This window comes from Stenella coeruleoalba (genome assembly GCF_951394435.1).
Source record: "Stenella coeruleoalba genome assembly, chromosome: 3".
Taxonomy (NCBI): domain Eukaryota; kingdom Metazoa; phylum Chordata; class Mammalia; order Artiodactyla; family Delphinidae; genus Stenella; species Stenella coeruleoalba.
The window spans coordinates 48,250,457-48,274,221 of record NC_137148.1 but is presented as its reverse complement, the minus strand read 5'-3'; the positions used below and the strand labels follow the sequence as shown (position 1 = coordinate 48,274,221).

Here is a 23,765-nt window from a genome sequence, read left to right as displayed (position 1 = left end):
CTTCTTGATTTTCAGAATGTCTTAGAATTGGGGAAGCTTCAATTCACCCATATAAGAACCCCTTGGAATGAAGGGGTTCACTTCACTTCAGCCAAATAAACTGACCCTACAGTCTATTAGTTTAAAAAAAAACAAACAAAAAACCACCCTATTCAAGGATCAAGCATCTTTCCAAGCTTGCCATAAATCAATTTGTAATCTAGTATACATTCTAGGAAACATATAAGACAGACTTTGAAAAGGGTTCTTGAAGAACAGAGGAACAGAGGAAAAGAAATCCTTGTTGGCACAAGAGTTGGAATTTGATCTGAATTTGGTAGATGGGTAGCACAGGAGGAGAAGAGGCAATTCCAGGCAGCAGGACTAGATTGAGACTTAGGTGGGGAGGAAAGGTGTGTTTGGGAACAGTATAGTCAGAAATAGCAGATGGAATGGAAGGAGCAATAGACTTAAGAGACTTCAGTGATGTAAAGAGGTAACTGATAAAGATTATAATGGGGGATTAAAAAAACTGCAAACATTTATAGTAGAAGTGATTATCCATGTGGGGTACAGGCAGGAGCTTGACAGAATGGGACAGAGGTGGGAGCAAAAATATGTACCACATCATTTTTTATGCTGCTGCATTCTGAACAATATAAATGTATTTCATTTTCTAAAATTAAATTTAAAATTCAAAATAAATTTACAAAGATAAAGTGTGAGCAGAAATGTCTAATCAAGTGTTCCGTGATGATTCAAAAGAGCTGAAGATGGATCTGAAACATCTCTAGATGTGGAACTTCCCCACACCCTGAATCATCAAGGCCGGGGTTGGCCTCTTTCATTAGGTTGCAATGACTATGAAATGCAATGAATATGTGCAGGAGTTAGGGATGGGGCAGGGGAAGAAGCAGTGTGGGTGTGCATCTGTGAATAAAGCTTCTCGACTCATCTATTGAAAATCAGAATTTGGGGTCCAAGAGTACTTACTTCTTAACCTTCCTCCAAAGGTCTTGCATCTGCAGGAATAATATTTACCTCTTTATTTGACCAAAGTCTCTTGAGTCTACTGCTTATTTCAATTGCCCCCTGCCACCTCCCTTAAATCTTAGGTCTCATGAGCGTGCAATGTTTTCTTTATTGTCTCTTTGCTAAATCTCATCAATTTCACCCTCACCACTTCAACACACTGTGCATGTGCACACACACACCCCCATAGCCCTGCCCCCCCATCCAAAGACTAAACACACTGCTTCCAGAGTAATCGCCATCAAGTGCAACTCTGACAACACCCCTTTGTAGCTGTAAAAGCACGGGCGGCCCACCCCAGACTGACCCAGCGGACTTCATAGGAGCTCACCCCTCCTCACCTACCTACGCTACCTGCTACCTGACTCTGCTATTCCCAAACACACCTTTCCACCCCACCTCAGCATCTCAATCTAGTTCCTCGGCCCAGAATTGCCTCTTCTCCTGAATTCCAACTCTTCATGCCAACAGAGATTTCCTTTCCTCTGTTCTCCTTCTCAAAGTCTGCCTCGTACTTTTCTTACAAAGAATACTAGGCTGTAGGAAATGCATCTAATGTGAGGAGTGGACCCCATCTTGTTTCTCCTGATTCAGCACCTAGCATCTTGCATAATCAACATGCAAGACAGAAATTGCTATCTGTCCCCTAACATCCAGTCTCTGTTTCTGTCTTCCAGTAACAGAAGGACTGCTTTTTAGCTACATACACACATGGCCACCTAGAATAAAGATTATATGTCCTAGCCTCTGCTACGTTAGCTGTGACCCTGTGCCGAAGTTCTGGCCAAAGGGAAGTGCACCAAAGGGCATGCACAGCTTAAGGGTTTGCCCTTCAAAGGAAGGAGGGTGTCCTCCTGCTCCTCTGCCCTCCTTTCCTGTGGCTGGAATGCAGATGTGCTGGCCAGCCATGTTGGTCCACGTAGATGTGAACAAAGCACCCTAGTAACAGGAGAGAAGAAGGATAGAAAGAGCTCAGAGCTCGTCTGGACTTCACAGAGCCACCTTCCTAGCCAGCTGAGCTGCTACGCACAGGCAGTTACACAGAGAGAAATACTTTCCGACCACATTTAAGCCAATGTGTTATTTTGGGTCTGCTTAGAACAGCACATTCATATTCTAAATAATACAAGGTGCTTAATTCAAGTTTACTGAATTAAATTCATGGATGTTGGATTCTAGGTTTGTACAGAAAATAAGAAAATTGAGGGGAATCTTGCTTCATGTGTTTAGATTGAAGTTTTAGGCAACCGGGCCTCACAGGCCCATCCCACGATATCTGTCAAACAGGACACTGATGAGAAACTGAGCTAACCCTGTACTTACTTCATTGATTAAAAGAACTTACCCCCGGGAATTCCCTGGTGGCGCAGTGGTTAAGAATCCGCCTGCCAATCAGGAGACACGGGTTTAATCCCCGGTCCGGGAAGATCCCACATGGCGCAGAGCAACTAAGCCCGTGCGCCACAACTCCTGAGCCTGTGCTCTAGAGCCTGTGAGCCACAACTACTGAGCCCACGGGCCACAACTACTGAAGCCCGTGCACCCTAGAGCCCAAGTGCCGCAACTACTGAGCCCACGGGCCACAACTACTGAAGCCCACACACCTAGAGCCCGTGCTCCACAATGAGAAGCCGCCTCAATGAGAAGCCTGCACACCACAATGAAGAGTAGCCACCACCCGCTGCAACTAGAGAAAGCCTGTGCACAGCAACGAAGAACCAACACAGCCAAAAATTTAAAAAAATTAAAAGTAAAAGAGAAAAAAAGAATTTATCCCAATGGGGGGTAAGGGGGGGATAAATTGGAAGATTGGGGCTGACACATACACACTAGTATATATATAAAATAGATAACTAATAAGGACCCACTGTATAGCACAGGGAACTCTACTCAGTACTCTGTAATGGCCCATATGGGAGAAGGATCTTAAGAAGAGTGGATATATGTGTAACAGATTCACTTTGCCGTACACCTGAAACTAACACAACATTGTAAATTTATACCCCAATAAAAATTATAAAAACAAAAGAACTTATCTCAAGATCAAACACACCCAAGATGGGCCAGAAACCACCTTCACTGGAGGCCAGGCTGAGTGTGGTGATCCTCTTTGCCTAGAGGCCCTGCCACATGGAGGGAAGTCGAATAAGGAATATAAAGAATAGACCTTCACCAGGACAGAGTGGTCCGTTGTGGCTGCTTTCAGGCCCCCATAACCAGTCTCGCAAAAACTCCTAAAACACAGAATGTCCTTTGACTTTCTTCTGTTTTTAATCAAATTTTCTAAGGAGACAGAATCCCAAGAAATAGGAGCTTCTCACTGATAAAGAGACTTTTCCTCATTGATGAATTCCACTGCTGTTAACCCACCCCCATCCTGGAGCTGATCCTCCAAGATGCTCACAAACCCACAGGCAAGCTCCCCGCCAAAGCTGCTCTCGGGCATGGGACAGGACACGCCCTGTCACTTAGAAGTCACCTAGGCCTCCTTGAACTGCCACCTCCCTAACTGCCAGGCTTGCATCATGAGCTACTTACAGGAATCCTGGACCACATGTCGAGTGAAATAGGAGATACAGGAAATGAGCCAGATTCCTGGGCCTGAGGGAGGGCTCATTGTTAACCAGAAGGGACAGAACAAGAGCAGCCACACATGGCATTCCAAGCCCTTGGCAAACTACACAAAGGAAGGCTGTATCCACCCCTTCTAAAGACAGTGGAGGGCTTGCATTCTAGAGAGATAACTTTTCTTTTTCCCTAGGCAAGAAACGTTGAAAATTCAAAATTGTTTCTGCATATGTAAATGTGTATATGTGTGTGTGCATTTAAACATCACTGTGGATCAAACAGTCTGAGGGTTCTGTAGACACTTAGGAGACAAAGTGGGCTCACAGCAGACGAAGCCAATTCCAGAAAGAAGTCCAAACGCAAGGCTTGGGAAGAGCCCCTGACTCAGCGACTCAAACCACGTCTCCAGCCCTGCCCTTCTGGAGCCCCGTTTGTGGCATTTAAAATTGGGGTGACAGGATCCCCAAGGAGTCTGAGCCTTGCGTTTGGGGGTTATACATAACCTCATCCTCTCCATCCTCCTCCCCAAAGCTGAATCACTCCCCCCATGAGTCCAACTGACTGAAAATTGCTTATTTTCTTCAGTGGTTTCTTTATGGCTCTCATTGCTCTTTCGTTTTCTTTTTCACCCAAAACCATGTGCATGCAGAGACTCAGCTTCTCTAACTAGATTTTAGCCTCCTGGAGGCAGTGCCTTTACCATCTCTTTCGTCTCTTCCTCCACTGAGTGCTGTACGTTGCAACCCAGGCTACTTAAATATTTGATCACTTGGTTTTCTGTGAAAGGGCTCCCTTTTTCTGCACTTCACAAGGTAATAATAGTGTCCAGTCACCTGCACTACCAGGTCCTCAGAAGGCACTTGCTAAGTATTAAGCCCCTTGTCCTCAGTTGTGAGAAGACGAAGCAGAGAGGAGCACACAGCCTTCCCTTCCTCCTCTCTGAATCTCCTCTCCTGGGAGGAAGCCAGTGAACAACTCAGTGAGTGTTACTGACTTGTAACAATTAGAAGGGAAGTTAAATGATATAAATTACTTCTGCACCATTGCTGGTGGAGGCTCAAGCACTGGAACACCGTCATTACCAAGTGCAATAGACAGAGGTGGATTCCTCGGAGTAGACTGAGCCAGGCCCTCTATCTCTCACAGGAGACCCATCTTCCCCGGATAGGCTGGAGGGGGACCTTGTGGGGACAGGGACTTCTTCCTGCAGAGGGAAAACCCGGCTCGGCACAGATGGCTTCCACTCGGCGCCTAGGACCAGGCAGCTTCGCCTGGTGAGCCCGGAGCAACACTGACTTTGCTTTTCCCCGGCAGGCAGACTCCATCAACTGCCCCAGATAGTTCCTGACGCCCGAGCTGAGCCACAGATCTAGCAATAGGAGGTGAGCAACCTGTTTCCTGCGGTGTTCCTGCCAGCACAGGTGTCATCTGTAGAGGGGGCACCGGGGCTTGCACTGTGCAGACTGGGGAAGCAGATTTTCATCATCTCCCTCCCCGCTCTGGCTCGCTCATGACACTCCAGTCACGACAGGCTCCCACGGGTGCTCAAACATGCCAGGCATGTCCCAGCCTCAGGGCCTTTGCACTTGTCCCCCTGTGCTGGGAATACTCTTTTCTGGGTGTCCTCACAGCACCCCCTCTTCTCCTTCAGGTTTGCTTAAATATAACCTCAGAGAGCTCCTTCCTGCAAATGGCTCCCCACATACCCCCAGCTGTCCTTACTCTACTTTCTAGTTCTATTTCTCTCTGTGTCACTTTTCACTGCCCAACACAGTATCACTTGACTTGCACTTTTGCTTGCTGCCTCCTTTCCCCCGTTAGGACCTAAGTTCCCTGAGCGCTGTTTTGTTCTCTGCTGTGTCCTCAGCACCTAGAACAGTGTCAGGTAAATAGCAGATGTTCAAATGTACTAAAAGCAGATATTAAATAAATGAAACAATTATCTTAACTGTTATTATTACCAGATAGGTTATAGGTCACCTTTGGCATCAGTAGGGAGCACACTCCTCGCAGGAGCCGCCCCTCCCAGAGAGGAGTGTTTGTGCAAGACCCCGCAAGGCTGAGCACTGGGATACACTCAATCACTTTGCTAGTGTGCTGGGGCTGTCATAACATAGCGCCACCAACTGGGTGGCTTCAACAACAGAAATTTCTTGTCTTACAGTGTGGAGGCTGGAAGTCTGAGGTCAAGGTGTGGGTAGGGTTGTTTCTCTCTGAGGATTGTGAGGGAGACTGTGTCTCAGGCCTCCTTGTTAGCTTCTGGAGGCTTTCTGGCAATCTTTAGTGTTCCTTGACTTGCAGATGCATCACCTCAATCTCTGCCTTCATCTTCACATGGCCTTCTCCCTGCCTGCATGTCTTGATCCAAAATTCCCCTTCTTATAAGGACTCCTGTCATACTGAATTAGGGCCCACCCTAATGACCTCATCTTAACTAATAATGTCTGCAACAACCCTATTTCCAAATAAAGCCACATGCTGGGGTACTGGGAGTTAGGACTTCATATGTGAATTCTGAGGGAGGGGGACACAATTCAGCCCATAACTGCCCTCGTCTCGTATGGAGACAGAAAGGTTGCCTAATGGGAAACATCCTCTCATCCTGCTCCTTTCACTGCTTCTCAAGGGAAGGAACATGGATGTCAGATGGGGTTGGCCCAAGACCAGCCTAAGAGCCGGCATCCACCTTCCTAAGGCTTTCCCTTAAGATGACCACTGTCCAAACAGCATAGACCTCCCAGCACCCTGCAGGCCCACTGATTATTCAGTCCCTCAGCTGGACCTAAACAGGGTCACCAGGAAAGACAACTGAAGGTGGACTCAAAAAGCATGCACCACGACCTGCACATGGGGATGGGCGAGGAAGAATGTCCTGAGAGCCTGGGGGAGGAAGAGTTGCCAGCACCTAAAGAGGGCCCCATGCATAGAGTTGCTGATACAAATTTGAGAGACAGAAATGACAGATTTATGCCAAGTGGCCACAAAAGAGGACACAGATCTTTGAAAACATCGGTGGGGTGGATTACAGAGCTGCCCGTTAGCATCAGCACAGGAATACTGTTGTCCCTGTCTCCATCGTGAGCCCAGTTCTTGGTGTTTCATAACCCACAATAAACTGGTGGGGCGGGCCCTCCGAGACCTTTACCCAGGTTTTAATCCACATGCATCTGCCCCCAGAAAGAGCATTACAGAACACAGGGATGCTTTAGTTTTTCCAATCTATGACATTCTGATTTACCAGAACTAAAAGTGGAATAATGAAACGCACTGGGGTGAACTTAGGTGTGAGATCTCGGTAAAACCTGAGCTCCAACTTCCTGGAACTGCCTCCCAAATAATACTTCCTTCACTGCCATGGTGAGGATTAGATAACTTTGTGCCCTGCACATAGTAGGTACTCACTAAATGAAAAGAGACTCAGCTGAAGAAGGAAAATCTTGCAGCAGCCAGCAGCCCTGTGCACTGCAGCCTGTTTTTGCCTCCCTGTTGCCTGGGATGTCTGCTGCAACCAGAAGCAAGGACCAGGAAGAGTTGGGGAGCTCCAGCATTCGCAGGCAGCAGGCACCCTTCCTCCTGCCCAGATTTAAACTGAAGTACAAAATTTGCATTCAGTCCCCTCAGGGCCTGGCTCAGTGACCTCAGCCTCAGGTTTGAAATACTTTTGCTCCGGGTAACTGCAGGTTCAAATCCCAGGAGGGTTTCTGCTAGGCCTGGCATCTTTCTGAGACAGATTATTTGAATAAATGCAATTTAGTGAAAGCAGACCTCTCAGAGGAGGCCTCTGGAAAGGAGAGATGGAGCTGCTGTGGGAGGGGAGGAAGGGTCAGAATTTTATCCAGGTTTTCCCGGTGTCCTTGCCAGATGTCAAGCATGCTTAAAACTTTGGGGAAACCAGAGGAAGCTCACAGAGGATCCCTGTGCCAGGACCTAGCCCTCTAGCTGTCTCTATTGTGGAGCCTCTGTCACTTGATTTCTTCCCACCTCTCTCTGCCCTGTGAGTGGGTATATTTTAAGAATGGGAGTGCTTCTGCCTGAGACTCTTCCTGTTCTGGAGATGGGTCTATTCCCCTCCAAGCCACAGCTGATAGGAGGATAGTTTAATTCAGTGGGTACAGATGTAGACCCCAGACCAGATGATCTGTGTGTAAATCCCAGCTTTTCCGAGTCTTACCTGTATGGCATCTTCTATGGCCCACACCAGAAAGTATACTGGTCTTTGCATTTTGAAAACTATGCCACAGTACCCCGCTGCCCTGAGCTTGGGGACTCACAGGATAAAGGAATCTTCAAGAAAGCTCTCCAATAACACCAAGAGGCAGCAAGGAGACATCAGAGTGATCTAAGGCTTCATCATTTTCGAGACATACACGCAAAAGCCACTTCAATTATATCCCCTAAATTTCATAGCTCCCCACAGTCCAGTGAGAATTCACATGGCTTTTTAGGAGTCACTGCTCTCAGGGCTCTGATCTCCATGGGCAAAGTATAAGGGGTTACGGAGAGACACGAATACGTGAGCAAGAGAGGGGGTCCTGTCTCTAGCTGGGGTCCTCAAGAAGGACAGATACAGATTAGTGTGCAGGATGGTTATTAGGGAGTGCTCTTGGATCAACACCTGTAGAAGGAGACAGAGGGAGAAGCTGAGCTGGGATACAATCTCAAGGAGGCCTCGGCTGGCCACACAGGGAACTGGAGTAGCCCACAGAGTTGTCCCAAGTCAGGGAGGGGAGCCAGGCCTTTGCACCTCCCACGTGGATCAGTCATTAGACGTGGCTGCTCTGGGAAGGGGCCTGGCTCTGGGAAAGGTGGCTCTCCCAGCAGAGGCAATCGCCATGGAGTGCCAACAGCTGCAGGTTCTCTTCTCACAGCAGCCCTGAAGGGTCCCGAAGGGGGTTACGGCAGCACGTCACAGTGTCCACCACAAACCCTCACCAGAACGACCTCTTTCTTCGTGAGTAGAAATATCACTCACACATTTGGGGGGGCAGAGATCTTGCACAATTAGTACAATGAAAAGAGGGGATTTCATTGTGGCCAGGGGTACTCTCAGGCCTAACACTGCCACTAAATCTAAGACTCAATTTATCAGTAAACAGTGGGACTATTTCAAACTGCAGAGTCCTTGAGTTAGAAAGGAACAAAAGCCACCCGACTGAACTCCCACCCAAGGCAAAGACCCCAACTGCATCCCAGCAGATGGTCTTCAAGCCTCTGCCTAACCATTCTAATGCCTGGGCTGGGGTGGGTGCTCCCTTTACCACAGGCCTGACACCCCTATTTATTAAGTTTTTTCTAATGTACGGTTACTATCAACCTCCCAGGAGAGCTCACTCATAACTCACCAAGTAATTGCTCATTCACAGATCATCCTTCAGCTATTTGAGGACAAATAAATAATCTGGTTCTTTCCATGGGTACCAACCATATGCATACCAAACATTTGTTCACTCGGTTGACACATGCATTTGTGCCTTCTGCCAAGCCCTTACATGAACACTGGGCTATTCCATCTTCATAAGACTCTCATAAAGATAAAAACTGCCAGCATTATTATCCTTGCTTCTTGCCCTGAGAAATCAGGGAAGGTTTCACAGAAAAGGGAAGCATTGGATGGGATCTGGAAGAATGAATAGGAAGTCCCTTATCCCACAGGGGGTGGCATTTCCGGCTGGGGGAGTAGGACTTACAAAGACCTAGGGCATCAAAGAGCTTAACATATTTGGGGAAAACTTATAATATGGCTAGAGTGGTGGTTCTCAGGTGAGGACAGTTGCTCCCCAGGGGACATATGGCAACATCTAGAGACATTATTGTCACAACTAGGGGCGGGTACTACTGGCATCTAGTGGGTTGAGGTCAGAGATGCTGCTAAACACCCTACAATGCACAGGATGGCCCCCACAATAACAATCATATAGCCAAAAATTTCAATAGTGCTGAGGTTGAGAAAATGTGGGCTAGAGCCTGGGGAGAGGGCAGGGATGGTGAATGGGTAAACTGGAACTAGATTCCGAAGGGTTGAGTTAAGAGGTTTAATTACTTCCTGTTGCCTGCAAGATTTCAGAGCCTAGATTTGGTAAGAAAACTGAAGAATGATCTAGAGTGGTCCAAGTCTGAGATCAGGGAGACTGACTAGAGACTGTTGAGACTGCCCATTCATTCCTTCTTTCACTCATCATTTATTAAAGACTTAATGAGCATCTGTTATGTACTATACTCTACGCTAGTCCCTAGGATGTAATGATGAGTAAAACAGACTCAGACCCTGCCCTTGGGAGTTTTACAGTCTAAATAAAGGAGAGAGACATTGTTTGAATAATTGCACCAATGTGGAAGCACACACTAGCAGGTACAATGAAGCAACAGTAAGGGAGCTCCCAGCATAAATGACAATGAGGACTGATCAAGGAAGCTTCCAAGGAGGGATGTCCCCTGCCAAGCCCACTGGGGTCCTTAGCAAAAATAAGATGTAGTCTAGGTGATAAGGCCTAGCCTCTTGTTTTGCGCTTAGTCTAGTTTCACTTGCATATAAGATGTCGTATGCAGAGGCCTTGCACCTAACACGTCAGATTAGCGTTCCCAGCATAGAACTGCTGCACCCAACACCCCAACTTGGCGTGCCATGTGCAGAAACGCTGCACCCAGCACTTCACTCTGGAGCTCTGCAAGCAACACGACTGCCCCTGCCCCATGAGGACTCTGCCCCTCAGGCTGTCCACAGAGAAGAACCCTATAAGGCAGCCCCACCAATGGCTTGCTCCAGAGACTCTGTACTTCAGAGCTCAAGCTCACACCTCTCCATTCTTTCATCAAAGAATAAAACTTTCCTCTGCTTCTGAACCAAACTTGCTCTCATTCTAGTGGCTCAAATGACAACAAGCAGGAGGAGCCTTGTTGGCGCCCGTCTCTAAAGGGTTAGTAACAAATTTTGGTGACCATGAAGGAACAGACCATGGCCTTTTTGCCTGCACCTACCCACTAGGCTCCAGGCTCGCCGCGGCTCCAGCGGGAGGATGGCGGAAGCTTTGGGAGGTTCACATGAGGATGACTGACTCTGATCTCTGAGTACACTCTGATGGGGTAGAACGGCAGCAGCCTCCAGCTGAATTCAGAGCAACTCCGCCCAGCAACCCAGTACCTGGGTGTGGTGCACACACAGTATAGCCTGCAGCAGCATCTGGACCACACCCTCCTAAGGGAATCCTACTGTGGCATCACTGCGGATCAGAGACTGAAACTCACACACATCTGTCCGCTGCCTCTGGCTGGACTTCCTGCAGTGTCTGACGTCCAGGGACCGTAAGGACGTGTGGACGAGAGGGAGCCACAGCAGTCTTGCCCACTGTCTCACCAGTAGTGCTGCCCTGTGGACCCCTGTGCAAGGCAGTAGGGGCCGCACCAGGGATTCTGTCCTCCTTGCCCACCTCCGGGGCTCAGCAGTAGCATTTTCCACAGTCACTTTTGGTTTGGTGAAGGAAACTGGACAGTCCCGTGAGCCAAGAGGCAAGACCAGGAAAAGGTCCAGGTAACGAGGGCCACCTGACAAATTAGAACAAGGATGCTCCGCCCAAGTTCAGGAAAAGGCACCAAGGTTGCCTGAGTATGAAATGGTCCCAAGGTAAATACGTGACCGGTGACTTGACCTCTTCCTGTCAGAGCTAGTTTCTCTGAAGTGGGCTGGGGAGCCCCGTGATTATCAGGAATCCCTGTGAGCTGCTGGCAAGAACAGGAAACACAACACCCACCATCTGACCTCTCCGCCCCGCTCCGCTTGTGAGGCAAAGCTTGGGAGATTCTTGATTGACTGAGGTTCCACGGGCTCTCCTCCAGGTAACAGCACAGCATTCCAGCTGCCCTGGTGATCTGGGGAGCGCGTGGGAGTCTTGTTTTTAGCCCTTTACCGGGAAGTCTGAAAACTTCTCCTTTTTGGCTGAATGGAGAAAAGAGAAGACTTCCGCCTCGGCCAAGCTGCTCTGGCCTGGAGGCAGTCCCGTCTAGCCTCCTGCGGGACATCCTGACTGAGGAAGGACTGACTAGTTCAGGCACAGGCCGTTAATAAATGCAAGGGAAATCCCCAACTGTCTCAGAGCCCAGGCCTATTTGGGTCTCGTGACGAATCCATTAAGAGTTTGGTGCTGGTTCCAAATTTCCCAACCTGGAAATCTTATTTGGGTCAAATCTTATGGCATTTTCATACCAAAAAAATCACTCCAACCGCCCCCTCGGTAGTTGGGAAAATGTCATTGTAAGGGATTGAGGGACGATCCAGAGGGGTCCTGAATCTGAGTAGGGGGGTCATTCAGACCCACGGCCCCACCTGGGCTGACATCCAGAGCCTCCTCAATGTACTCCTAGCAGGGGAAGAAAAGGCCACAGTCTTTTTAAAAGCCCAAGAGGAAGCAGACAAAGAGAACAGAAACAATGCAGGTCACGCTATTTTCAGACTGGGGACTCAAGCGGTCCCAGATAACGAATCCAACTGGGACCGCCAAGACAATGGAGCAGGGAGTGGAAGACAGAGGCTGACCCATTATAAAAATACGATCCTAAAGGGAATCCAGGCAGCAGGAAAGACATCTGTCAATGGGAATGAGATAAAGGAAATTAGTCAGGAGCCCAAGGAAAATGCTTCGGCATTCCTAGAGTGTCTCAGGGAATGCCTCTGAATCTATACTACCCATGACCCTGAGTCATTGGAAGGGGTTGCAATCCTGAGGTTGTATTTCATTTCCCAAAGCGCCCCCGACATTAGGCTTAAACTTCAGAAATTAAAAATATCGGGTTGGCCAAAAAGTTCGTTCGGGTTTATCCATAACATCCTGAGTGAACTTTTTGACCAACCCAATAGAACCAGATACCCATCTCTCTCACCTGGTCAAGGTTCCCTACCACAACCTTTAATAACTGAGGAGAAGGAGGAGGAGGAGAAGGAGGAGTATAAAAAGACCTGGAAGCAAGCCCACCTACTGGCTATTGCCCTCTAGTACCAACTGGTTGGCATGGGAATCTGGACTAACTGCCCACAGAGACTCTCAACTTTGATGAGGACCCTTAGCCCCCATCCAGGGGTAGCCAGCCAAGGAAACTAGGACCCAATCAGTGTGCCGTAAGTAACCAAGAGGGACACTGGAAGAGTCCAAAGGGGTATGGGAATGGCAGATCCCAGCCACTACCCTCAAAGGCAGATGGTCCAAATTAATGGAAAATGATAGGATCAGGGGGCTCCCAAGCTGGTACTCCAATTTACTCCTCAGGAACCCTGGCTGACACTGGACACAGGGGGAAGCCTGTTGAATTCTTAGTCGACACCAGTGCCACTTACTTGGTTCTGGCAAACTCGGTCACAAGAGTTGCAAAATTTAGGGGGTATCAGGAAGGCCTAAGAACGGGCATTCATAGAGCCATTAGACAACCTAGTGGTTACTATAAAAATCTGTCACACACTTAATTCTACCACCTTACTACCTACAGAAACAGGGCCCTTGGAACACGATTAAATAGAAGGAAAAGACACAGCCTATTCCAGTTGCCCTGACCTAGGAAATGAAACTCTCCCAAACACTGGAAAAGGAATGGTTCAGAGATGGAAGTAGTTTTTTGAGGGAGGGAAAAGGCTGGCAGGATACTCAGTAACCTCTCAGACCCAAGTCATAGACGCAAGAAGCCTAGCCTTAGGGACTTCTGCCCAGAAGGCAGAGCTGATAGCCCTCACCCAAGTCTTAGAGCTTAGACAAGGGAAGATCTTAAATGTTTCAGACCAGAGGGGCATATCCTGGAGAAGACTGGCAGATTGATTTCACTGTCATACTGAGAGTACTGGGCAATTTCAACTATCTCTTGGTGCTAGCAGACACATTTTCTGGGTGGATAGAAGCATTCCCTGATAGAACTGAAATGGCAGCTGGAGTGGCTAAGGCATGACTAAAAGAAATAATCTTCCGGTTTGGACTCCCAGAATCCCGACAAAGTGGGATTGGTCCAGCATTTGTGTCTCAAGTGAACGAGTGCCCTGGGCATAAAACGGACCTTGTACTTAGCCTGGAGACCCCAATCATCAGGAAAAGTAGAGATTCAATCAAATCTTGAAAGGGGCCTTAGCCAAGCTATGTAAGGAAACTCAAGAAAACTGTATTAAGTTGCTTCCGATTGCCCCAAGGGATAAATTAAAGTTAAGCACGTTTGAACTTATGTATGGTAGGCCCATTCCCTAAGCCCAAGAAAAGGGATACCTTAACCCCCTTAAAATGGAACAACTCAAGTATGCCCTCCAGGAGGGAGAAACCATGAAAGCTCTCACAGAACAGGTAATCAGGTGCTGCCCGCACCCACTGACCTGGCCCTATACCCCTTCCGGCCTGGAAATTATGTGTACCTAAAAACCCAGAAAACCAGCAGCCCACAAGATACCATGGTAACTGCTGCCATTGTGCTGAGTCTTCTTTGTACCCCCAGGACAAAATGAGTGCCCTATACTTCCTTTATACTTTTCCCATCTTGGGCATTAGAATGTTCACCCCCACGGTCGCCCCATGGCAAACAAATTTCTTCTACAATGTGACCAGAGACATTTAGGACAATGGAAATTCACTGACTGTTGGATCTGTCATGCCCAACCTGAAACAGGAAAGGCGCATCAGACATTTTTAAGAGGAAACTCAATAACCAAGGGGGAACTATGAAATACCACCGTCCTCCCAGCTGGTGATAAACAGTAAACAAGTTGAAGCAGCTGATCCCACTTGAGACACTTATGGACCAACAGCACGAACAATATGTGAATCAGGTGATCCAACAAGGGAAAACAGTTGAGTTTGGTACCTGGGTGCCCCAATGGAGTCCTAGAGGTACTTAAGTAGATGAAACACCAGAGCACTGACCCTTCGAGGACTCAAGCCAATGGCACAGGGTCGCTGTGCTTACAAAGAGGATACGCGTTCTTGGGTATGCCCCCAAACTCAAAGAGGGGCTGGGCATCCAATGCTTAGACAGTACTAAGGTGAGGGGCTGTGTCACCACATCCAATCTTAGTTGGAGTTTACAATCGACCCACTACCCACACGAAGAAGCCATAACACTCCAAAAGAGCCACAAGACTACTAATCCCAGGAGTCATTGCACTCATTGGAGTACTAGTGACCCTGGCTGGGGGAACTGCATATAACGCTGTCACCCTAAAAAAGGTAGTAGCCACAGTGGTGACAGTCTCCACTGAGACTGGCCTCGACTTCAAACTGTTAGAAAACAACTTGACATGTGAAACAAACCAAACCTTTAAACCCCATACGAAAATCAGTTGACTCACTGGCCAGCATGGTCCTAGACAACCGATTGCCCTAGATTATGTCAGCTGATCAGGGAGGGGTCTGTGCACTGGCCAACGTGTCAATTTGCTTTTATGTCAATGCAAGTGGCCTGACTGGAGTAAGTGCAGACAGGCTACTAGAAAAAGCAACTTGGCTAACAGAAGCCAGCCAGTCTGACCTTGCCGAACAAATGTGGTACAGGGTAAAACAGGCCCTCCCCAGCGTCATTTGATTTCTACTTTCCTGTGCCCCTTAATAACCATCGTTCTCTCGCTGACACATGGGCCATGTATCTTAAATTGTCTTATGTCCTTTGTCTCCAAAAGGTTAGACAAATGGCGGCCACTCAGGAATATGAACAGTTAGGGCCAAGGCCTGGTGACAACCAAACATATCTAAAAGTGGCTAGGGAGAAGTTCTGGTCCTCTACCCGAGGTTACGATGACGCCCAAACTCAGCAAGAAGCAGTTACATAAGACAGACCACCGCTGCGGCCCCTCAGCACCCCTCAAGAATGAGAAGCAGGACAAAGGCAGAGGAGGAATTTGTCACCGGCAAAGTCCATTAATAATTCCCAGGAAATAAAAATAGAAGCTGGGTAATGAAATAAAGTCTTACCTTTGTTTTAATCCTTTGTGCTTAGTCTCGGTTCGCTTCCCCATAAGGGGCTGCAAGGAGATGCCCTGCCCCAGGCACTTGGGACCAGGGCTCCTAGTGCCGGCGGCATCTCAGCTCCCGGCAGCGCAGCGAAGCGAAGGGCAGCTCAGGACACTCGATCCAAGATGGCAGCAGCGGGCCGTGTGCAGAGACGCTGCACGCGGCATTGTGATCTAGCGCGTGACCGCACAGCTGCGCCCGCCTCAGGAGAACCCCGCCCCCTCCCCGCTGAGGAGACTCGAATAAAGTAGCCCCACCCACGGGCTCTCGGAGAGAGCGTGGGGAACATGTGCAGAGTATTTAGAGCCGGAGCGCACACCTCTCCATTCTCTGGTCAAAGAAGAAAAGTTTCCTTTGCTTCTGAACCAAATTTCATCTCGTTATTTGCACGAAGGATACCAGGAAGGAGGACCCTTGTTGGGGATTGACTCAGGAAGGTCGGTGACAAAGAAAGGTTGAAGCCAACCGTCAGAAAGATGAAGACTCCAGCCAAGAGATAACGTAAGTCTTTTCTGGGCAAAGCAAAAGAGAGGATGAGCCAATTCAATGTAAATTTGGGAGGTAGAATCCGCGGAGTTTGTAAGACTTGTTGTCATGGGTGAGTGGGGAGAAGTCGGGGCCCTGCTGGATTCTGTTTCCAGGATTGGGAATGCCAGAGGAAGAGCAAACTGGGGCTCAGAGTGGCACCATCAGGCCTGCTCTGAGGCAGCTTTCTAGCGCATGGAGGTGCCAACACGCTTTGGGCCCATGACACGCTGAAGAAACCCGGCAACAAGCCACCTCTTCCTACTCCTATCTACTTCACTTTAACTTTGTTGCTGGTAGAGCTCTCAGACTTGTTCCCAGCTCCATCTTACAGGTGAAGCCCTTAAGGCATTTGCCAAGGTCTGCCAGCTGGTGAGTCATTCAGCCAAAACTAATCCAAAAACTCCAGCCCTGAGCAAAAGACAACAAAGACAGACCCCTACCTTGCATCCCCCCTCCAGATTTCACAACCCTCAAATTGAGGCACTGACCTTCATTGCAGGAAAGGGAAATGTCATGTCCTGGAACCCACAGGTGTCCTTAGGACGGACCACCAAGTGAGGGTCCTTGGCTTCGCCCAGGAAGTATTTCAAGAGCGAGCCAAAGAAAAGTGAAAGCAAGTTTATTCAGAGGGATACACACTCCATAGGCAGAATGGGGAGCATCTCAGAAAGTAAGAGTGGCCCCAGGGAATGGGGTTGTTGGTTTTTATGGGCTAATTTCATACTGCTAACAGGTGGGAGGAATATTCTTGCTGTTTCAGGCAAGAGAGGAAATTTCCCAGGAAGTGGGCCATTGCCCATTTTTTGGCCTTTTATTGTCCGCCTCAGAACTGTCGTGGCATAAGGGGGAGTGATTTTTAGTATTACAATGAAAGTATAATGACCAGACTATTCTCAAAGCCACCTTGGTTTCAGCTGGTTCCAGCCGGTCTTTATCGCGTCCCAACAACTGAGCCTCCGCTTCATTTATCTAGCAGCTGTGTCCTGCCCCTTTCCCTCCTGATTCATTCCCTCCTCAGAGGTTTTACTCTCATATTCTTATGAGAAGCAGAGTGGCGACACTCCATCTTCTGTAGCTGCTTCAGGGATGAGTACGGGGTGTCGACCCTGCCTGTCAGGGAGTAAATATCTCTGGATGCCTGGTCTAGTAATCCCAGGGGCAGGACAGCTTCTTGTTTTAAGTCGGAGGGCAGTATGGGCTGGAGTACTCGCATAGCCATCATTTTGATGTGGAACTGTTGTAACCTGGAAGACACAAACTTTACCAAGAGGTTAAAGACACAGGGTCTAAAGAGGAGGAATAGGAGTATGATCGTTACTGGCCCAGGAGGGGCAGGAACCAAGTAAGGCTAGGGAAGACGCTCTTAATGGTGGACCAGATGGTATGAGGGTCTGATCTTGTTGTAGCAGCGTAACCATTGATGCTTGTTCATAAATCTTTTTGTTGTCCATCTTGGTCTGGCCTGACTTATTGACATAGGTACAGTAGGTTTCGTTTATGACTGTACAAATGCCACCCTGCTCAGCCAGCAAATAATCCAAGGCCAATCTATTGTCCATGACCACATTGGCCAATGAGTTTAAAGAAGTTGGAAGTCCTTTTAGGGCATCTCCCGTGGTCAATGCTAACCTCTCTGAAGTGTTGGTTAGATCTTCTAGGGTTACCTCATGGTAGGCAAAGCCACCCCATGGAGCTGACAGTCCCCTGCCAGTCCTATTCCTGCCAATATTAATCCAGTGGCCCTCCTGGGATGATATTATCATTATGTATTGTGACTGTGAGTGGGACCAAATGTTCTAATGTACAGGCTCCCCAGTGCCACACATTATTGATATAAGGATAAGCATTTACATAGGGGCCAAATTTCCCCTGGGGCGCACTTGTCTTTGGGCCCTCATTCTGGGGAGTGCCACATATCCAGCCATATCCTGAAGGTGCAGCAGGAGATCTGGGAACAGAAGAATTTAACAAGGAAGCAGCTGTCTGGATCCATGGAAGGGACAAGTTGTGAACACAATGTGGGGACAGGAGCCCATTAGCATATACAAAATAGTTAAGTTCAGGAGTTTTCCATGCCCTTGGCTTAGATGAGATACTGATGTAAGAGATTTTACCCACCATTTCCATAGAGCCGGACAGTTTTTAGCCCAATTTTTAGTCCATTTCATCCCTATCCCATAGGCACCTTCAGTCTGGGTTTTCTTATAAGCACACAGAGTGGAGGCCTTCATGGGAATGCAGTGTGGGTCTGGGTTCCAAAACACTGCAGTGATACTACCATCTGGTAGCCAGGGATTGTTGCAAAGCGGCTTACCATAGCCAAAAGAACCATAAGAGGTGTAGTGGCCTTGGAAGCTTGACTGGTTTTCTGGATAACAAAAGTAGCCATGATTAACAGGGAAAAGTTATGTCACCTTTTAAAAAGAGTTAAACACGGGCAAGGTATCGGGCCTGACAAGGGTATTTCCCATGGCACTTCTATCAGTGGCAGGGGAGGTGGGGTATCCATGTACCTATTTGTGCCTATGAATGGTTGTTGTGAGCCAGAGTTTTTGAGGCAGACCCAACAACAATTAACTAGTTTTTCTCCTTAGGCAACTCTTTTAGATACGTTTACTAAAGCATTATTTTCCCATTCCCCCTGAGCCGTGGCCATCGTGAGAAGTGCTACTAGGAGTATCATGGCTTTTGACATCATATTACTACATTTTTTTCTCAGACCCAGCAAGGGCAAAGAAGATATTTACGAGGGGGAGGGGTTTCTGAAAAGCAGCAGAATAAGAGGATGATAGTTAAAAACACAAGGATTACTAGGCCAACCCACCACAGCCAGGTGAAGTCACCTGTTCTCTGCGACAGGTATCTGAGGTCTTCCACTGGCTCATAGCCCTTCTGGTTCCTTTTGGGACTTATAAGTTACATATTTTATTCTAGACAGATGAACCCAACTAGAAGTTCTTGGTAGCTTGACAGCAGTTGGGTACTTAGTAGCACTGATAATGGTCCCTTCCATGTTGGTTGTAGCTGGTCCTCAGGGGACCTTTCCTTCCAAGTTTTTTGTAGGACAGAGTGCCCTGACCGGATGGAGACTTCGACCTTTTCTTTTGTGGGGGGTAGGCAGCACATTGTTTCCTTATTCTTTGAGGGCCCTTTCAATTTGGCTTCAATGTGGGAGACCAGTTGGTGGGTTTCCTCATCAAACAAGAGAACTGAAGTCAAAAAGGGCCTTCCATAGGTCATTTCAATGGGGCTAAGTTTTAAAATTCCCTTTGGGGCCATCCTGGTCTGTAGAGGGCTACAGGCAGCAGGGAGATCCAGGTTTCTGAAGTCTCTTGGCATAGTTTAGCCAGCGTTCTTTCTAGAACATGATTTGCTTTTCTACCTTGCCTGAGGGATGGGGCCTCCAGGAGCAGTAGAGGTGGTAGTGAGTACCTAGAGCTGAGGAAACCTATTGGGTCACCTTGGCAGTGAAGGAAGGTTCATTATCACTCTGTAAGTTTTGGGTAATCTGAATCTTGGAATTATCTCTTTAAGCAGAAATTTGGATACTTCTATTGCCTTTTCAGTTCTAGCAGGGAAAGCTTCTATCCACCCTGTAAAAGTGTCTATGAATACCAATAGGTATTTTCATCCCCTACATGGGGGCATCTGGGTAAAGCCCATTTGCCAGTCTTTCCCTGGATAGGTTCACCAATGTTGTATGGGCCAAGTTAGGGGTGGAGGCTTCCTGGTCACTGCGGGCACAAAGCTTAGAAACCCTGTTGACATTTTTAATAGTTTGGGACATTCCTTCACCGAGGAACACTTGAGTAAACAGTTTGAGTAGGGAGTCCCACCCTCCGTGGGAAGATTTGTGGGAGTGCTTAATTATGTTCCATTGCTCAGCCCCAGCAGTGAGAAGCTTGTCATCCTCTGTCTGCCATCCTGAGAGGTCTCTTTCCAGTCCCCTATACTTAGCCCACTCAGTTTCTTCAGGTATAAAAGATGGCACAGTTGGGAAGGGTGGAGTGTCAGGTATGAGAGCTGCAGCTTGTAGGGCTGGCTGTTCTTTGGCTGCAGTCTTAGCGGCCTTGTCGGCCAGGACATTTCCCCTTATAAGAAAGGTGTTGACCCTTTGGTGACCTCTACAATGAATGACTGCAACCTCCTTTGGAAGCTGGACCACTTACAGGAGTTCTAGAATTTCTAACTGGTGTTTTATAGGGGACCCTTTAGCTATTAGTAATCCCTTTCTTTCAGTGTGGCAGCATGGGCAAGTAGCGCTAGAAATCCTTACTTGGAATCAGTAAATATATATTGATTCTTTTTTTAAAATATTAGGAAACTTATTAACATAATTCACTATGCTAATAACACAAAGAAGAAAAAGTATGATCATGTCAATAGATGTTGAAAAGGCCTTTGATAAAATTTAACATCAATTCCTAACAAAATTCTTTTTTATTTAATTGAAGTATAGTTCATTTACAGTGTTTCAGGTGTACAGAAATGTAATTCAGTTATACATATACATATATATTCTTTTTCGGATTTTTTTATATTATAGATTATTACAAGATACTGAATATAGTTCCCTGTGCTATACAGTAGGTCCTTGTTATTTATTTATTTTATATATAGTAGTGTGTATCTGTTAATCCCAAATTCCTAATTTCTCCCACCCACCCCCCTTCCCCTTTGGTAACCATAGTTTATTTTCTATGTCTGTGAGTCAGCTTCTGATTTCTAAATAATTTCATTTGTATCATTTTTTTGGTTCCACATATGAGTGATATCATATGATATTTGTCTTTCTCTCTCTGACTTACTTCACTTAGTATAATAATCTCTAGGTCTATCCATTTTGCTGCAAATAACATTATTTCACCCTTTTTATGGCTGAGTAATATTCCACTGAATATATATAGTATACATATCATATCTTTATCCATTCATCTGTCGATGGACATTTAGGTTGCTTCCATGTCTTGGCTATTGTAAATATTGCTGCTGTGAACATTGAGGTGCATGTATCTTTTCAAATTAGAGTTTTCGTCTTTTCCAGATATATGTGCAGGAGTGGGATTGCTGGATTACATGGTAACTCTATTTTTATTTTATTTTTTTTTCTATTTTTATTTTTTAAGCAACCTCCACACTGTTCTCCACAGTGGCTATGTCAGCTTACAATACCACCAACAGTGTAGGAGGGTTCACTTGTCTCCAAACCCTCTCCAGCAATGATTACTTGTAGACTTTTTGATGATGGACATTCTGACTGATATGATGTGATACCCCATTGTAGTTTTGACTTGCATTTCTCCTATAATTAGCTATGTTGAGCATCTTTTCATGTACCTGTAGCCATCTGGATGTCATCTTTGGACAAATGTCTATTTAGGTCTTCTCCCCAGTTTTTGACTGGGTTGTTTGGTTTTGTATTTTTTTTATATTAAGCTGTATGAGCTGTTTGTATATGGAAATTAATCCCTTGTCAGTCGCATTGTTTGCAAATATTTTATTCCAGTCTGTAGGTTGTCATCTTGTTTTGTTTATGGTTTCCTATGCTTTGAAAAAGCTTTTAAGTTTAATCAGGTCCCATTTGTTATTTTTGCTTTCATTTCCATTGCTCTAGGAGACGGATCCAAAAAAATATTACTGCAATTTATGTCAGAGTGCTCTGCCTGCGTTTTCCTCTATGAGTTTTATAGTATCTGATCATACACTTAGATCTTTAATCCATTTTTAGGTTATTTTTCTATATGGCATTAGAGAATGTTCTAATTTCATTCTTTTACATGTAGCTGTCCAGTTTTCCCAACACCACTTATTGAAGAGACTATCTTTTCTCCATTGTACATTCTTGCCTCCTTTGTCATAGATTAATTAATGATATATGTGTGGGTTTATTTCTGGGCTTTCTATCCTGTTCCATTGAGGGAGTGTGTCTGTTTTTGTGCCAATACCATACTGTTTTGATTACTGTAGCTTTGTAGTATGAAAGTCAGGGAGGCAACTGACTCCGGCTCTGTTCTTTCCCAAGACTGCTTTGGCTATTCGGAATCTTCTGTGTTTCCATGCAAATTTTAAAATATTTTGTTCCAGGTCTGTGAAAAATGCCACTGGTAATTTGATAATGATTGCATTGAATCTGTAGAATGCCTTGGGTAGTATGGTCATTTTAACAATATTAATTCTCCCAATCCAAGAACATGGTATATCTTTCCATCTGTTCGTGTCATTTTCAATTTCTTTCATCAGCATCTTACAGTTTTCAGAGTACAGATCTTTTGCCTCCTCAAGTAGGTTTATTCTTAGGTATTAAATTATTTTTGGTGCAGTGGTAAATGGGATTGTTTCCTTAATTTCTCTTTCGGGTATGTCATTGTTAGTGTTTAGAAATGCAACAGATTTCTGTATATTAATTTTGTATCCTGAAACTTTACCAAATTCATTGAGCTCTAGTGGTTTTCTGTTGGAGTCTTTAGGATTTCCTATGTATAGTGTCATGTCATCTGCCAACAGTGACAATTTTACTTCTTCCCTTCCAATTGGATACATTTGTTTATCTTCTCTGATTGCTGTGGCTAAAAATTCCAAAATTATGTTGAATAAAAGTGGTGAGAATGGGAATCCTTGCTTTGTTCCTTATCTTAAAGGAAATGTTTCAGCTTTTTACTCTTGAGTATGATGTTAGCTGTGGGCTTGTTGTATATGGAACTCATTATGTTGAGGTATGTTCCCTCTATGCCCACTTTCTGGAGAGTTTTTATCATAAATGGATGTTGAATTTTATCAAAACCTTTTGTGCATCTATTGAGATGATCATATGGTTTTTATTCTTCAATTTGTAGATGTGGTGTATCACATTGAGTGACTTGTGGATATTGAAAAGTCCTTGCATCTCTGGGATAAATCCCACTTGATCATGATATATGATCCTTTCAAGGTATTGTTAGATTCAGTTTGCTAGTATTTTGTTGAGGATTTTTGCATCAATGTTCATCAGTGATGTTAGCCTGTAATTTTCTTTTTGTGTGATATCTTTGAAGGTTTTGATATCAGGGTGATGGTGGCCTCATAGAATAAGTTTGGAAGTGGTCCTTCCTCTACAATTTTTTGGAATAGTTTGAGGAGGTTAACTGTTAAACTCTTCTCTAAATGTTTGGTAGAATTCACCTGTGAAGCCATCTGGTCCTGGACCTTTGTTAGTTGGGAGTTTTTAAATTACTGATTCAATTTCAGTACTGGTAATCAGTCTCTTTGTATTTTTATTTCTTCCTGGTTCAATCTTGGGAGATTGTGTCTTTCTAAGAATTTGTCCATTTCTTCTACGTTGTCCATTTTATTGGCGTAAAGTTGCTTATAATAGTCTCTTATGATCCTTTGTATTTCTGTCGTGTCCTTTGCAACTTCTCCATTTTCATTTCTGATTTTATTTGGGCCCTCTCCCTTTTTTTCTTGATGAATCTGGCTGATGGTTTATCAACATTTTTATCTTTTCAAAGAATCAACTTTTATTTTAATTGATCTTTTTTTTAGTCTCTATTTGAATTGTTTCTGCTCTGATATTTATGATTTCTTTCTTTCTGTTAACTTTGGATTTTGTTCTTCTTTCTCTAGTTGTTTTAGGTGTAAGGTTAGGTTGTCTATTTGAGATTTTTCTTGTTTTCTGAGGTAAGTGTGTATCTCTATAAACTTCCCTCTTAGAACTGCTTT

The 23,765-nt window shown here is 45.9% G+C and overlaps 2 long non-coding RNA genes across 2 annotated transcripts in view; one reads left to right on the top strand and one right to left on the bottom strand.

The window, feature by feature from the left end:
- LOC307185017 overlaps positions 1-15,650 on the bottom strand; it is a 220,320-nt gene extending 204,670 nt beyond the window's left edge. Inside the window, exon 1 of the long non-coding RNA XR_013827845.1 lies at positions 15,501-15,650. This is a non-coding gene — a long non-coding RNA (uncharacterized lncRNA). The remainder of the gene's footprint in view (positions 1-15,500) is intronic.
- A 157-nt stretch (positions 15,651-15,807) lies between these two features.
- LOC307183462 overlaps positions 15,808-23,765 on the top strand; it is a 50,332-nt gene continuing 42,374 nt past the window's right edge. The window contains exon 1 of the long non-coding RNA XR_013827474.1: positions 15,808-16,040. This is a non-coding gene — a long non-coding RNA (uncharacterized lncRNA). The remainder of the gene's footprint in view (positions 16,041-23,765) is intronic.